At 38.8% G+C, this 15384-nt stretch overlaps 1 protein-coding gene and 1 pseudogene across 1 annotated transcript in view; one reads left to right on the forward strand and one right to left on the reverse strand.

Annotated features, from left to right (window-relative positions):
- The window catches only part of PRIM2 (DNA primase subunit 2), a 304959-nt gene that overhangs the window by 280799 nt on the left and 8776 nt on the right, over window positions 1-15384 (reverse strand).
- On the forward strand, window positions 13829-14951 carry LOC113926775 (annotated as a pseudogene).

Below are 15384 nucleotides of genomic sequence, written 5' to 3' on the forward strand. Positions count from 1 at the left end.
CCATTTAAAGCACTTAGCTTAGTGCCTGGCATTCAGTGAACACATAACAAATGTCAGCTATTTAGTGACTAACTTCTCTCCTCTGTCTCCTTAGATCACCGTGGAGACCCAAACCTTAGTAAGTCCACTGCTCATTCAGGTTACCAACAAGTATTCCTTCCTTGGGGAACAAGGACCCTATGCAAGTTCCGAAACAGTCCTCCAGATTTTCTAACATTCATACAGAGGTGACACTCTCTGGATCAACTAAAAGAAGCCGGAATATATTTGGCTACTCGACTCCAATATAGACAACAGAAGTATTCTCTTGCCCAAAAGCTTCATGCAACAATGGAATTGGGAGAGCATTCTGAGCAGAGATGAACAGGGAAAAAAAGCCAGACAGCTGGCAAGTATCAAGAGCTGGAGGAGGCACCAGGAAACTGAAAGTCAAGATTAGCAATCAGCGGCAAAGGAGTAAAGAGAGAGAGAGGAGTGCAGAGTAAGAATTTCAACTGCTTTATCTCCGTCTTCAGAAGGGTGGGGAGTAGAAGAATGGATATACTGATAGCGCCTGGGCTAACCGCGACTACTTCCTCCTGCCTTTGTAACTCAGACTTAGCCACTCAATGACTAGAACACCACAAAATGATTTTCTTCTGCAACTCCATCAGCCTTCCACAACCCTGGCTTTTAATCGCATCCCAAAGACATAGGGATACAGCACCCTGATCTAGGCTCTGAACTAGTCCATGACAGGACTTCAACTAAAAAGGATTAAACTTTCAGGGAGGAGGGGGCAGCAGGGGACAAGAAAAAGTTAGGAAGATTATAGATTGAAAAAATAAAGTATACATTTAAAAATTCAGTCTTTTTTTGAAGACCTTCATAAAACAGAGCACTATACAATGTAAATGTTTAACCAGAGAGACTATCAGAACACTAAAAATGATATTTAGTAAATTAATTTCATTCTTTTAGGATCTAAATAGCAACCTATATATAACATTATTAGGTCAGAAACTTCAGCTAAGCTACAGCATACTTTTTCAAGGGCAAAGTCAGAGGCATGAAGTCATCACCAATAAGAATACAAGGAATTCTGTATTCAAAAGCTATACAAAAACTTTAAAAAAGAAAAATGACTTTCGTAAGTTATTTGAAAATTTTGCATATGTTAATTTTAGCCTTCAAGGGTAACTCAGCTTGAAGTTTCACATTTAGTCACAGCATCTCTAGGTTTAAACTATCTTATAATGAGCAAAATCTAATTTTGTAGCTTGATAAGGAAAATCCAAATTTTGTGAACTTCGAAAATATTGCCACTAAAGACCATCTGCTATGGTGCATTTTTACAATTATATGCATAAACGGTGAGTCCTCAATCAAGTAAAGAATTCAATAAACCTCTTCCTCACTCTCCAAATCTAATACTATAGCTGCCCAAAAATATATATGAAACAATACAAAGTTAGCTTCCATAATTATCTGATGTCAAAAAACAACGTGAGGTTAAGAGGATTATATTTGTAGAGTGTGCTTAGAGAAAGGAAGCCCTATTAATACCTTCCCTTACATCATTTGAAAAGAAGTTAAAGGTACGCAATTGCAACAGAAACACATAAAGAGCTCTGTGCAAATCATAAATTTTCCTATAAAGAATACAGAACAAATGGAAATCTGCTAACCAGCATAATCCCTCAAATTCAGTTCAACAGAAAAAGCTCATGTAATATACACATATATATACCTATTTCCTAATATTTAACCCTAAAAAAGATAAGTATTCCATGTTACTGTACTCATCTTAAAGATTACCTCATGTTTATGAAACAGAAATAGAGGTAAATCTTTTGAACTGACTACTACTTTCTCTGGAAATTAACTAATTTACTTAACACTCAGCACCATGCTTGAATCCGACAACTCAACTCAAAATTGCCCACTTCAAACTCTTGGAATATAAAATGATCTACAGGGTGCCTGGGTCGCTCAATCAGTTGAGCACTTGACTTGGTTTCAGCTTAGGTCATGATCTCATGGGTCGTAGGATCGGGCCCCATGCTCAGTGGGGGAGTCAGCTTGAAGATTCTCTCCCTCTGCCCCCTCCCCTGTGCTCGCTCTCTCAAATAAATAAATCATAAAAAATAAATAAATAAAATGGTTTACTTCCCCACTCTGAAAACAAACTTGAACCTTCATCTGATTATTAATCCTTTCTCCCTCAGTTCCTTTTAAGTCTGGAATTTCCAACAAGAGTTAATAGTATGTGTGGGGGGAAGAGCAAGATGGTGGAGGAGTAGGAGACCTAAATTTCGTCTGGTCCCAGGAACTCAGCTAGATAGGGATCAAACCATTCTGAACACCTATGAACTCAACAGGAGATCGAAGAAAAGAATAGCAGCAACTCTCTGAACAGAAAAGCAACCACTTTCTGGAAGGTAGGACGTGCAGAGAAGTGAATCTGAAGCGATATACGGGAAGATAGACCGCGGAGGAGGGGGCCTCCGTCAGCCGCTACCGGCAAGTGATAGAGCGGCGGAGCACAAAATCGGAACTTTTAGAAGTCGGCTCCGCTGAGGGAGGTCGCTCCTCAGCGGCTAAGTTGGGGGTGGAACCCTCGCTGGGACAGGGTGGTCTGAGGACCCTTGGGGTCACAGAAAGACCAAGGGTGCCTGAGTGCGGCAGAGCCCCCACGTATGGGAGCAGGAAAGCCGGCTGCAGAGATGGAGCCGAGGAGTGGGCTCTCAGCTCAGTGTTGCCAAGAGTTAATAGTATGTGCTTACCGTCCCACTTCACTCTTCTCCAGGCCCCCTTTCCACTTCTATCATAGTCAATGGCTTGTCAGACATCCTATGAAAAGCTTCCATGCTCATCAAACACATTTGTTCTCTAATGTGTTTCACTAGATGGCCATTTTGACATCTGCATGTCTTGTCTCAACTGTAACATCAGACTCCCCATTGGCTGAAATTTATTCCACGTCAAAGGGAAAATTAAAGTACACATTTCTCGATTTTGCAAGCACATTAAAATTGCTTTGCAACTTATTACTAGGCTTATAATAATTTGTAAGCATATCCCAGAGGGTAGCTACAAAGAGAGTCATATATATCAAATGAATGGCATTTTCCTATTTTATGTAATAGAAAGAGTTGACCACAAGAATGAATGCACAGTCCAAAAGAGCTACAACAACCCTAACTAGATCAACTAGCTATGAAAACAATATAATAAAGGCCAAAATGATCAGAAAACCATGACTACCTCAAGGCCAACTTGCAAATATCTAAGAAATAATAATGCACAAGTGAACACCAAAAACTACTTTAAACTTCAACTAAAACTATTAAATCAATGTAAAATCAGTGTTCCAATGTTAACTAAAGTATCCAGAAGTTCCTAATAAATTCACATAACTGACATTACTAAAAACAAATGACAAATTAAACATTAATTCATGATTACTGAAAAGAAGGACTGAGCCAAAAATGACATGAAATAATTTCTAATATAGAAGAAATTAAGACTCCAAACTTCAAGGGATAAGAAACAAATTTTAAATATCAGATTCAGGATAAGGAAAATTATTTTAAAATAGGTAAAAATAAGCAATCCAAAGTTTTACAAGTACTTGTTTTCAGTGAGCCAGGTAATAAGGTCACCAACCACAATGCCTTCACTCAAAAACCCTCCCTTCCAGGGGCGCCTGGGTGGCTCAGTCATTAAGCGTCTGCCTTCGGTTCAGGTCATGATCCCAGGGTCCTAAGATTGAGCCCTGCGCGTCAGGCTCTCTACTCGGCGGGAAGCCTGCTTCTCCCTCTCCCACACCCCCTGCTTGTGTTCCCTCTCTCGCTGTGTCTCTCTCTGTCAAATAAATAAATAAAATCTTTAAAAAAAAAAAAAAGACCTCCCTTCCTGAACGTATTTGACAATGGAACAACACTAGTTCTATTTAACATGCAGTGGACTTCTCATTTGTAACATATGGAATACACTCGATATCTTTTAAGATGCTCACTTTCACTGTCCTGCCATTAAATCCACTGGTATTTCAAATTAGGTAAAAAATATTTTTTGACTTTCCTAAGAAATTTTTTTAAAACATCAAGGTAAATTACAAACAGCTATCAGACTCTGAACTGCAAGAGCACAGAGAACCTTTGTCTGCGAGGCTGACAGGTGTCAAAACCTGACCTTTCCCTAACTGGTCAACTGAAAAATCATTAATAGTATGTTTGACCTTACTCATTCACCTTTAATATGACACAAGATTAAGTAAATCAACTCATCAATTAGATCCAAAATGCCCCCCCCAAAGACAGCAATACTTAATCATTTCTAATCCTCCTAGAAATTTCAGATTTAAAATACAAATTATTTACACATAAATCCAAGAATGTAAAATATCAGTTTTTCCTTTCTGAATACTTCACATTAAGGTTTTATGTTATATATCTTAAAAATTCAGAATCCACTATCCACTAAAAACCCAAATACAGACTACAAAAGCTAAATTATCAAAACACAGTCAGAACAAGAAATACAATGCAAGAGTCCCAGTCTGATAACTGGCCTCATTCACCTCCTTCAAATTTTTATCCAATAAATTTACATCAACTATGGCAAACAACAAAACATTTAAGAAGAAAAAACCTCGCAAAGAAATTATTCCCTTTTCTGTACATATTTCCCCATCAAAGCAAACACAATGCAATTTAATTGTAATGCTGCATCTCCTTCTAATATAAAAATATATTTATTTTACAGAAAGAGATTGATATAAAAGTCAATGCAGCTTTAGGGGAACCTGTTGGCTCAGTTGGTAGAGCATGTGACTCTTGATTTCAGGGTTGTAAGTTCAAGCCCCACACTGGGTGTGGAGATTTCTTAAAAATATTTTTTTTTAAAAGTCATTGCAGCTTTAATTAATCTGAAAAGATAAACAAATGCATACAAACGTAGAGTCCAGGTAGACTCTAAGATGTGTGTGCCAGCAACCCAGCTTCTGTAACATGGAAGCCAAGACGGCCTTGTGGCTCTCTACTCCCCACTATTTCCCTCTGCCTTAAGTTGGGTAGCAGGGTCTATTACACATCAGAGACGAGCTTATACAATAAATGCTAGTAACTTTTCCCTAATTCTTGCTTTGCCCTGAGTCTAAAAGCATCACTGACACCTGTTCTAGCACAACAGTTTCAAACACAAACCAAATATTCCAATCAAAGTGAAGAAAAATGTGCATGTTCCCATTAATGAAATGGTAAAAGCTGGGAAATGGGAAGAGCCACAGGGAGCTACGGGCAAGCTAATCAAAAGCACCTGAATTCAAGTGCCTTGATTACTAGTATCAGTTGCCATGAGAGTATACCAGAAAAAGAAGGAAAAAGGTCTCTGCCAGTAAAGTGATACAATCTATCACAGGAATGGTTTTTCTGCCAAGCCCCTGCAATGCTTTCTCACTCTTTTCTTTCCTCCATGAATCAGCACCAGCCACAAACACTTGATCAAGTTTTACATTCCACATTGTTTATTTCAAAAACAAAAACATGTTTTTACACTATACACCTCCAACCAAGGTTCTGATAAATCCCCCAGGAGGACTACCTACATCCGCCCCCAACAACTAATAATCACTGAACTAAAAAAACAAAAAGTCACACAAAAAGCCAAAAGTTACTCTTCCTTTTAGAAACTGCATAGGATCCCCGGTGACATACAAATGTAGACATTAATTTTCCCTACATTCAATTTTCCAATCTTATCCATATTTCTACATCTTACTTTAATGCATGTTTATTATAATGCACCTCAAATGACCTGCAGAGAGAAACAATATAAATACAGTAATTATAGCAAACAGACTGGAAGCAACCAGAATATTAAAAGCCAATCATGACTGCCAAGACACTTGTTAAAAGTATGCCTATATGTGCCATAAATTCCACTCTCCTATAATAACAAGACCCAAAATAGATTTGAAGTTCTTTTTTAATCCCAGTTAGTTAACATATAGTGTTATATTAATTTCAGGGATACAATATAGTGATTCAACACTTCCATATATCACCTGGTGCTCATAACCACAAATGCACTCCTAATCCCCATCACCTATTCAACCTACCCCCCCACCCCCCTCCCTTCTGGTAACCATCAGTTTGTTCCCTACAGTTAAGAGTCTATTTCTTGGTTTGCCTCTCTTCTTTCATTCCCTTTGCTCATATGTTTTGTTTCTTAAATTCCACATGAGTGAAATCATATGGTATTTGTCTTTCTCTGACTTCCCTTAGCATAGTACTCTCTAGTTCCATCCATCCCATTACAAATGGCAAGATTTCATTCTTTTTGATGGCTGAATAATATTCCACTGCATATATATACCACATCTTCTTTACCCATTCACCTATCAATGAACAGACACTTGGGTTGCTTCCATAATTCGGCTATTTTAAGTAATGCTGCAACAAACATAGGAGTGCATATATCCCTTTAAATTAGTGTTTCTGTATTCTTTGGGTTAATACCCCATAGTATGATTGCTGGATCGTAGGCTTGTTCTATTTTTAACTTTTTGAGGAAACTGCACACTGTTTTCCAGAGTAGCTGTACAAGTAAGTTTGCTTTCCCACCAACAGTGCCAAGAGGGTGTCCCTTTGTCCTCATCCTCACCAACACTTGCTGTTTCTCATGTTGTTGATTTTAGCCATTCTGACGGTGTGAGGTGATATCTCATTGTAGTTTTGATTTGCATTTCCCCGATGGTAAGTGATGAGGAACATCTTTTCATGTGTCTGTTGGCCATCTGTAGGTTTTCTTTGGAGAAATGTCTGTTCATATCTTCTGCCCATTTTTAATTAGATTATTTGGGGGGCTGTTCCGTTTTATAAGTTCTTTATATACTTTGGACACTAGCCCTTTATCAAATACGTCATTTGCAAATATCTTCTCCCATTCCACAGGTTGCCTTTTAGTTTTGCTGGCTGTTTCCTTCACTGTACAGAGCTTTTTATTTTGATGTGTTCCCAGGAGTTTATTTTTGTTTTTGTTTGCCTTGCCTCAGGAGGCATATCTAGAAAAAAGTTGCTAGGGCCAATGTCAAAAAACCCACTGCCTATGTTCTCTTCTAGGATTTTTATGGTTTCAGGTATCCAAAATAGATTTTTTTTTAATTGCAGCAAAAACATATCAAATCTAATTAACCCCAAGCTTCTCCAAATACAGAGATTTGCTGCCTCTGTATCTGCCATATTACTAATATATATGCAAGGCACAATACTAACAACTCTATATGCTCTAAGTTTTTTTGAAGATTTTATTTATTTATTTGAGAGAAAGAGAGCACAATCGGTGGGAACAGGAGCAGAGGGAGAAGCAGACTCCCCACTGAGCAGGGAGCCTGACACAGGGCTCAATTCCAGCACCCTTAGATCATAACCCGAAGGCAGCCACTTAACCTACTGAGCCACCCAGGTGCCCCTACTCTAACTAATTTAAAACTCAAGAATCTCTGGTGAGGATTAGGATTATCTTCATTTTTTTTTTTTTTTAAAGAGAGAGAGAACACAAGTAGGAGGAGGAACAGAGGGGAATGGAGAGGGAGGGGGAAAAAATCTCAAGCAGACTCCATGCTGAGCACAGGGCCAGATGCAGGGCTCGATCTCATAACCCTGATATCACGACCTGAGCCAAAACCAAGAGTCGGACAATCAACCGACTGAGCCACTCAGGCACTCCAGGATTATCCTCATCTTAAAAATGAGGAAACAAGTACAGATCAGAAAATTTACTCAAAATCACATACCTGATTGTCATGTCTGGGATTGAATTTTATGCTACCTATAAGTCAAAAGTTAGCCTATTACTGTTTTAATGGATGCTGACAGAAGACAAAGACTCCGCATTAGAGACAAAGAAATGTATTACTCATAAGAAGCAGCAAGAGAGCCAAGACGTTGTGTCATTCTGCTTACCGTCAAGTTCCTTGGGAGGAAAATGACACAGTCCAGATGAATGGTCAAGTAGAATGGGTTTGCACTACAGCAAGGAACACCGAGAAACAATCACTTTTAGAGCAAGTGGTAAGCAAGCCTCCTCTATATATCAGGAAAATATTATTTCATCCCTCAAGTTGCTTGTTAAAAACAGAGCTGTGAGAACGGCCTGGGTAAAGAGTGGTCAGGACCATATTTTCTTCACATACCAAGCAAGACATGTAGGATCAGAAGGGGGGGGTTCCGACACTGATATGCATCAGATGGGTAACTCAAACTCCATAAATACAACACCAGAGTCTGGACTGTTAACCACTATTAATAAACCACATTCAAAAACTTTATTATTGTTCCCCTAATTTAAAACTATAATTACTGAGGCCATTGAGGCCTCTCACTAAACCTGGCAAACTGAACATAAATATTTATTTCCATTAGTTCCACAACAAAATGAAAAGTGACAATAATGATATAAAAAGAATATAAACCACCAAGGACAAACAAAATAGTGGAAGTGGGAGTTCAACATGGTTTTGGAAAGTGAATAAAATTGTGCTAATTGATTGAAAAGAGAAAGCCACAACTTAAATCCTTAGAGAAAGAGATACTGAAGAGAGCGCTAATATTATCTCGCAGAAAACAATCATGAATTAGATGCACCATATACAAAAAATGAATGAAAAAAAAGAGAGAAAGAAAGAAAGAAGTCACCATAGTGAACAGTGGGCTCCTTGTTCTCTGATACAAGAATGTCAGCATTAAGACATAAATCACTTTGGAAAGAGATTGGAGGCTTCCTCTGAAATATTAACTTTGGCAAGGGTCATCAACCAATTATTTTTTAAAAAGTAATTGAATAATGCCCAATAGTAAATAAGCATCTCATATACTTCCATGTACACAATATAAACCCCAATCTTCCAGTCCACTTTCTAGTATCTCATTCTTAAACATAAACAAAGGGCCAAGGATCATTAGACACTTAAGAAAAACATTCAAGGGGCGCCTGGGTGGCTCGGTCGGTTAAGCATCTCACTTCAGCTCAGGTCATGATCTCAGGGTCCCAGGATCAAGCCCCGCATCGGGCTCCCCACTCAGCAGGGAGTCAGCTTGTCCCTCTCCCTCTGCCTCTCTCTCTGCCTGTGCACACTTGCTCTCTCAAATAAATAAAATCTTTTTAAAAAATTATCCAACTATATGCTATTAGAGACACTTTAGAGTCAAAGACACAAACAGTTGAAAGTAAAAAGATTGTTTTTTGCATGATATATCTTTTTTCAAACAAAAAAGATCTGAAATGCCTATCATAATATCAGACAACACAAACTTTAAAACAAAAAAATGTTACTAGAGATAAAGAGGAACATTTCATGATAAAACGGCCAATCCATCAAAAAGATGTAACAATTATAGATATTTATGCACCTAAAACCAGAGCCCCAAAATACATAAAACAAAAAATGGCAGAAGTGAAGACAGAAACAGACAATTCAACAATGGTATCTGAAGACTTCAATATCCCTCTTTTAATAATGAATAGAACAAATAAAAAGATCAGCAAGCAGAAGACTGGAAAACACTATCGACCAATAAGACCTAACAAACTATACCTACAAAACACTAACCAAATGCAATAGACATGCATTTTTTTTTTAAGATTGTATTTATTTAATTGACAGAGAGAGATACAGCAAGAGAGGGAACACAAGCAGGGGAGTGGGAGAGGGAAGCAGGCTTCCCACTGAGCAGGGAGCCCGATGCGGTGCTCAATCCCAGGACCCTGGGATCATGACCTGAGCCAAAGGCAGACATTTAATGACTGAGCCACTCAGGCGCCCAATAGACATGCATTCTTAATAAGCGCACATGGAACATTCTTCAGGACAAACCATACGCTAGGCCATAAAATAAGACTCAATAATTTTAAAAGGACTGCAGTCATACAAAATATGTTCTCAGACTAAAATGGAATTAAATTAAAAATCAGTAACAGGGCGCCTGGGTGGCTCAGTCATTAAGCGTCTGCCTTCAGCTCAGGTCATGATCCCAGGGTCCTGGGATCGAGTCCCACATCAGGCTCCCTGCTCAGCGGGAAGCCTGCTTCTCCCTCTCCCACTCCCCCTGCTTGTGTTCCCTCTCTCGCTGTGCCTCTCTCTGTCAAATAAATAAATAAAATCTTTAAAAAAAAAAAAATCAGTAACAGCAGCAAGTTTGGAAAATTCAAAAATACATATAAGGTGAGGGCACCTGGTGGCTCGGTTGGTTAAGCATCTGACTTCAGCTCAGGTCGTGGTCTCAGGGTCCTGGGATCAAGCCCCACTTCAGGCTCCCTGCTCGGTGGGGAGTCTGCTTCTCCCTCTCCCTCTGCCCCTCCACCTGCTTGTGTTTGCACATGCTCTCTCTCTTTCACTCTCTCTCAAATAAATAAAATCTTTGAAAAAAAATACACTCAAGTTGAACAACACCCAAAATAACCAATAAGTCAAAGAAGAAACAAAGAAAATACTTTGATATGAATGAAAACAAAACAACACAGCCAAAACTCACAGAATGCATCTAAAGCAGTGTTCAGAGGAGGGTTAATGTAAATGGTTACATTAAAAATGAAAAAAACACCTTGAATCAGTAACCTAAACTTTGACCTTAAGAAACTAGAAGAGCAAACTAAACCCTAAGCAAACAGAAGGAAGGAAATAATAGACTGATAAGTGATAATAATAAGTAGCAAAAATTAAAGACACATGAATAGAAAAAACAGTAGAGAAAAATTAACAAAACCAAATAGTTATTTGAAAAGATCAAAAAAATTGACAAACCTCTAACTCAATGACAGAAAAAAAAAAAAAGACTTAGTAAAATCAGTAATAAAAGAATGAAAGGACATTACCAACCTTATAGAAATAAAAAGGATTTCTGAGGGGCGCCTGGGTGGCTCAGGTCATGATCCCAGAGTCCTGGGATTGAGTCCCACATTGGGCTCTCTGCTCAGCGGGGAGCCTGCTTCTCCCTCTTCTCCCTGCATGTGCTCTTTCTCGCTCTCTCTCTCTCTTTCAAATAAATTAATTAATTAAAAAAAAAGAAAAAGAAAAAGGATTTCTGAAACTAATGTAATATTGGATATTAATTATATTTCAATTTTTTTTAAGTAGGCTCCACACCCAGCATGGAGCCCAGTGCAGGGCTTGAACTCACAACCCTGAGATCAAGACCTGAGCTAAGAACAAGAATCGGATGCTTAACTGACTGAGCCACCCAGGTGCCCCTATATTTCAATTTTTAAAAAAGGATTACAAGGGATACTATGAACAAGTGTACATATCAATTAGATAACTGAGATGAATGGACAAATTCCTAGAAAACACAAATTACCGAAACTGACTCAAGAAGAAATAGAAAATTTGGATAGATCTATAATAAAAGTGAATCAGTAATTTTAAAACACCCCACAAAGAGATGCCTATGCCCAGATTCCCTGGTTAAATTCTACCATGTATTTAAAGAAAAATTAACACTAATCCTTCACAATCTCTTCCAAAAAAAAACCCAAAAGAACAGGACACACTTCACACTTCCCAACCCCTTCTGAGACCAAGATTACCCTGATACCAAACCTAGACAATGAGATCACAAAAAAACTACAAACATCCCTTATCAATAAAACAAAAATCCTCCAAAAAATACTAGCAAATCATCCAGCAACATATAAAAAGGATCATACAGGGGCACCTAGGTGGCTCAGCATTGAGTCTGCTTGAGATTCTCCCACTCCCTCTGCCCATCTACCCCGCCACTGGTGCGTGCACACTCTCTCTCCAATCAATCAATCAATCAATCAATCAATCATACAGTATAACCAAGAGGAATTTATCCCAGGAATATCCCAGCAAGGTTGGGACCAAAAATCAATTAATGTAACACACCATATTCACAAAATAAAGGACAGAATCATACCATCATCTCAACAGGTGCAAAAAAAGCACATGACAAAAATCCAACACCCTTTCATGATGAGAATGCTCAAATAAAATTAGAAGGAAATTTTCTCAATCTGAATAAAAGTCATCTATAAAAAATACATATCTAATATCATAGGTCAAAGAGAAAGACTGAATGCTTTTTTCCCACTAACATCAGGAACAAGACAAGTACGTCCACTACTGCCACTTCTATTCAACATTATACTAGAGATTCTAGCTAGGGAAATTAGTCAAAAATAAAGAAATAAAAAGCATCCAGACTGGAAAGTAATGAGTAAGATTCATCTCTATTTGTGAGACATAATCTCCTAAGGAATCCACTAAGACTTCTTAGTACTAAGAGTTCCATTAGGTTGCAGGATACAAGATCAATATACAAAAATCAATTGAACTTCTATACACTAGCAATAAACATTCCAAAAATGAAATAAAGAAACAACTTCACTTACAGTGACATTAAAGAATAAAATACTAAGGGGGTCACCTGGGTGGCTCAGTCAGTTAAGCATTTGACTCTTGATCTCATCTCAGGTCTTGATCTCAGGGTCATGAGATCAAGCTCCACCGTGGAGCTTACTTAAAAATCAAATTAAATTAAAATTTTTGAAAAATAAAGAGTAAGGGACACCTGGGTGGCTCAGTCCACCCAGGCATCTGCCTTCGGCTCAGGTCATGATCCCTGCGTCCTGGGATCAAGTCCCCAAAAGGGCTCCTTGCTCAGTGGGGAGACTGCTTCTCCCTCTGCCTGACACTCCCCCTGCTTGTGGGTGCTTGTGGGTACCTGCACACATTCTCACTCTCTCTCTCTCTGACAAATTTATAAATATATATATATTTTTTATATAAATATATATAAAACGGAGTATTACTCAGCCATAAAAAATGCAATCTTGCCCTTTGCAACAACATGGATGGACCTAGAAGATATAATGCTAAGTGCAATAAGTCAATCAGAGAAAGACAAATAACATACAATTTCATTCATATGTGGAATTTAAGAAACAAAACAACAACAAAGAGACAAACCAAAGAACTAATTCACATACAGAGAACAAACTGGTGGTTGCCAGAGGGGAGGTAGGTGGGAGGATGAGTGAAATACATAAAGGGAATTAAGAATATATTTATTGACAGGGCGCCTGGGTGGCTCAGTCATTAAGCCTCTGCCTTCAGCTCAGGTCATGATTCCAGGGACCTGAGACCGAGCCCCACATCAGCCTCCCTGCTCTGTGGGAAGCCTGCTTCTCCCTCTCCCACTCCCCCTGCTTGTGTTCCTTCTCTCGCTGTGTCTCTCTCTGTCAAATAAATAAAATCTTTAAAAAAAATTTTTTTATTAAAAAAATATATTTATTGTGATGAGCACTGAGAATTGTATAGAATTGTTGAATTGTTATATATTGTATACCTGAAACTAATACAACACTGTATGTTAATTATACTTAATTTTTAAAAAGAATTACACTAAGTGAAAGAAACCAGTAACAAGACCACAAGACATGATTCCATTTATATGAAAAGACCAGAATAGGCAAATTCAGAGAGACAGAAAGTAGGTTAGTGGCTTCCAAGGGATGAGAGGAAGAAATGAAAAGTGACTACTAATGGGTAGCATAATTCTCAAATTCTTTTCTAGGGTAATAAAATTGTTCTAAAACAGATAGTGGTGATGGTTGTACAACTGTGATTATACTAAAAACCAATAAATTGTACCTTTTATTTTTTTTCCCTTCCTCTAAGTTATACATTTTAAAAGGGTGAATTTCAAGATATGTGAATGCTATCTCAATAAAGGTATTATAAAATATTATGCTTCGCCGAGCTGGCTGCTCGGTAGCCGCCACCGCTCAGGTCCGGAGACTCGCGGCGCCCCAGGCTCTCGACATGTCGATGCTGGCTGAGCGAAGGCGGAAGCAGAAATGGGCTGTGGATCCAAGAAACACTGCGTGGAGCAATGACCATTCCAAGTTTGGCCAGAGAATGCTAGAGAAGATGGGGTGGTCTAAAGGAAAGGGTTTAGGGGCTCAGGAGCAAGGAGCCACAGATCATATTAAAGTTCAAGTTAAAAATAACCACCTGGGACTTGGAGCTACAATCAATAATGAAGATAACTGGATTGCTCATCAGGATGATTTTAACCAGCTTCTGGCTGAGCTGAACACTTGCCATGGGCAGGAAACAACAGACTCCTCAGACAACAAAGAAAAGAAGACTTTCAGCCTTAAAGAAAAGTCTAAAATCTCCAAAAACCATGTTCACTATATGAAATTCACAAAAGGGAAGGATCTATCATCTCGGAGCAAAACAGATCTTGACTGCATTTTTGGGAAAAGACAGAGTAAGAAGACTCCTAAGGATGATGATTCCAGCCCTGCCACTCCAGATGGGAATGTTTCCTCCACTACAACGACCAGTGCCTTCACCATCCAGGAGTACTTTGCCAAGCGGATGGAGGAGCTAAAGAATAAGCCAGAGGTCACAGCGGCAGGGCCTGACCTTGCAGAGAACCAAATAGAAAGAAAAAGGGGAAAGAAGAGAAAGGGGCAAAAGATAAAAATGTGGAGACTTACACTGAACCCCAAGCCAAGAAGAAGAGAGACCAAGTTGAACGGCAGCTCGGAGACCCTTGTTGGGATGAGAATTCTGGTGTTTCTGCTGAGGATGGAAGGATTATGTGTGGCCCCCTGATGACCAGGACATTACCCCAAAGCCCAAAAAAAGGAGAGAAAAGAAAAAACTACAAAAGCAAGTTGAGGTAGCAGTGGATGCTACGTTACACGACATACCAGTAAAGAAGACAAAGAAGAAGAAGAAAGGTTCCGATTCTCTCGAGCCAGGGCCTTCCAGCCATTCAGCTGTCAGGGCCCTGCAAGCAAACACCTTTGGCCTGAAGTCAGAGCAGAGTTCACCCAAGAGAGTTTGTACACATCTTTTGCCATGCCCATGGGTTGCTGAGTCTCGCCCTCTCACCACATTTTTCCCAACAAATCCCTGGAGAACTTTCTAATGTCCCAAATCATGGCTCTCATAAACAAATTTCTTTTTAGACTGTGAACCCTTCAAAAAAAAAAAGGTATTATAAAATATTATACCTGTGATCTCATGTGCAATGTGGAATCTAAAAAAGCCGAATACACAGAAGCAGAGAACAGAATGGTAACTGCCAGGGGCAAGGGGGTGGGGAAAAATGAGATGTTGGTCAAAGAGTCCACACTTCCACTGGCAAAATATCGTGGTGACTATAGTTAACAATACTGTATTCTATAACTGAAAGTTGCTATGAGAGTAAATTTTAAATGTTCTCACCATAACCACGACAAAATGGCAATTATGTGAGGTGAAGGATGTGTTAACTAGTCTTATTGTGGTAAACACTTCACAACATATACATGTATCAAATGATCATCTTGGACACCTTAAGCCTACACAATGCTATAGGT

Source organism: Zalophus californianus, chromosome 7 (genome assembly GCF_009762305.2).
Source record: "Zalophus californianus isolate mZalCal1 chromosome 7, mZalCal1.pri.v2, whole genome shotgun sequence".
Taxonomy (NCBI): domain Eukaryota; kingdom Metazoa; phylum Chordata; class Mammalia; order Carnivora; family Otariidae; genus Zalophus; species Zalophus californianus.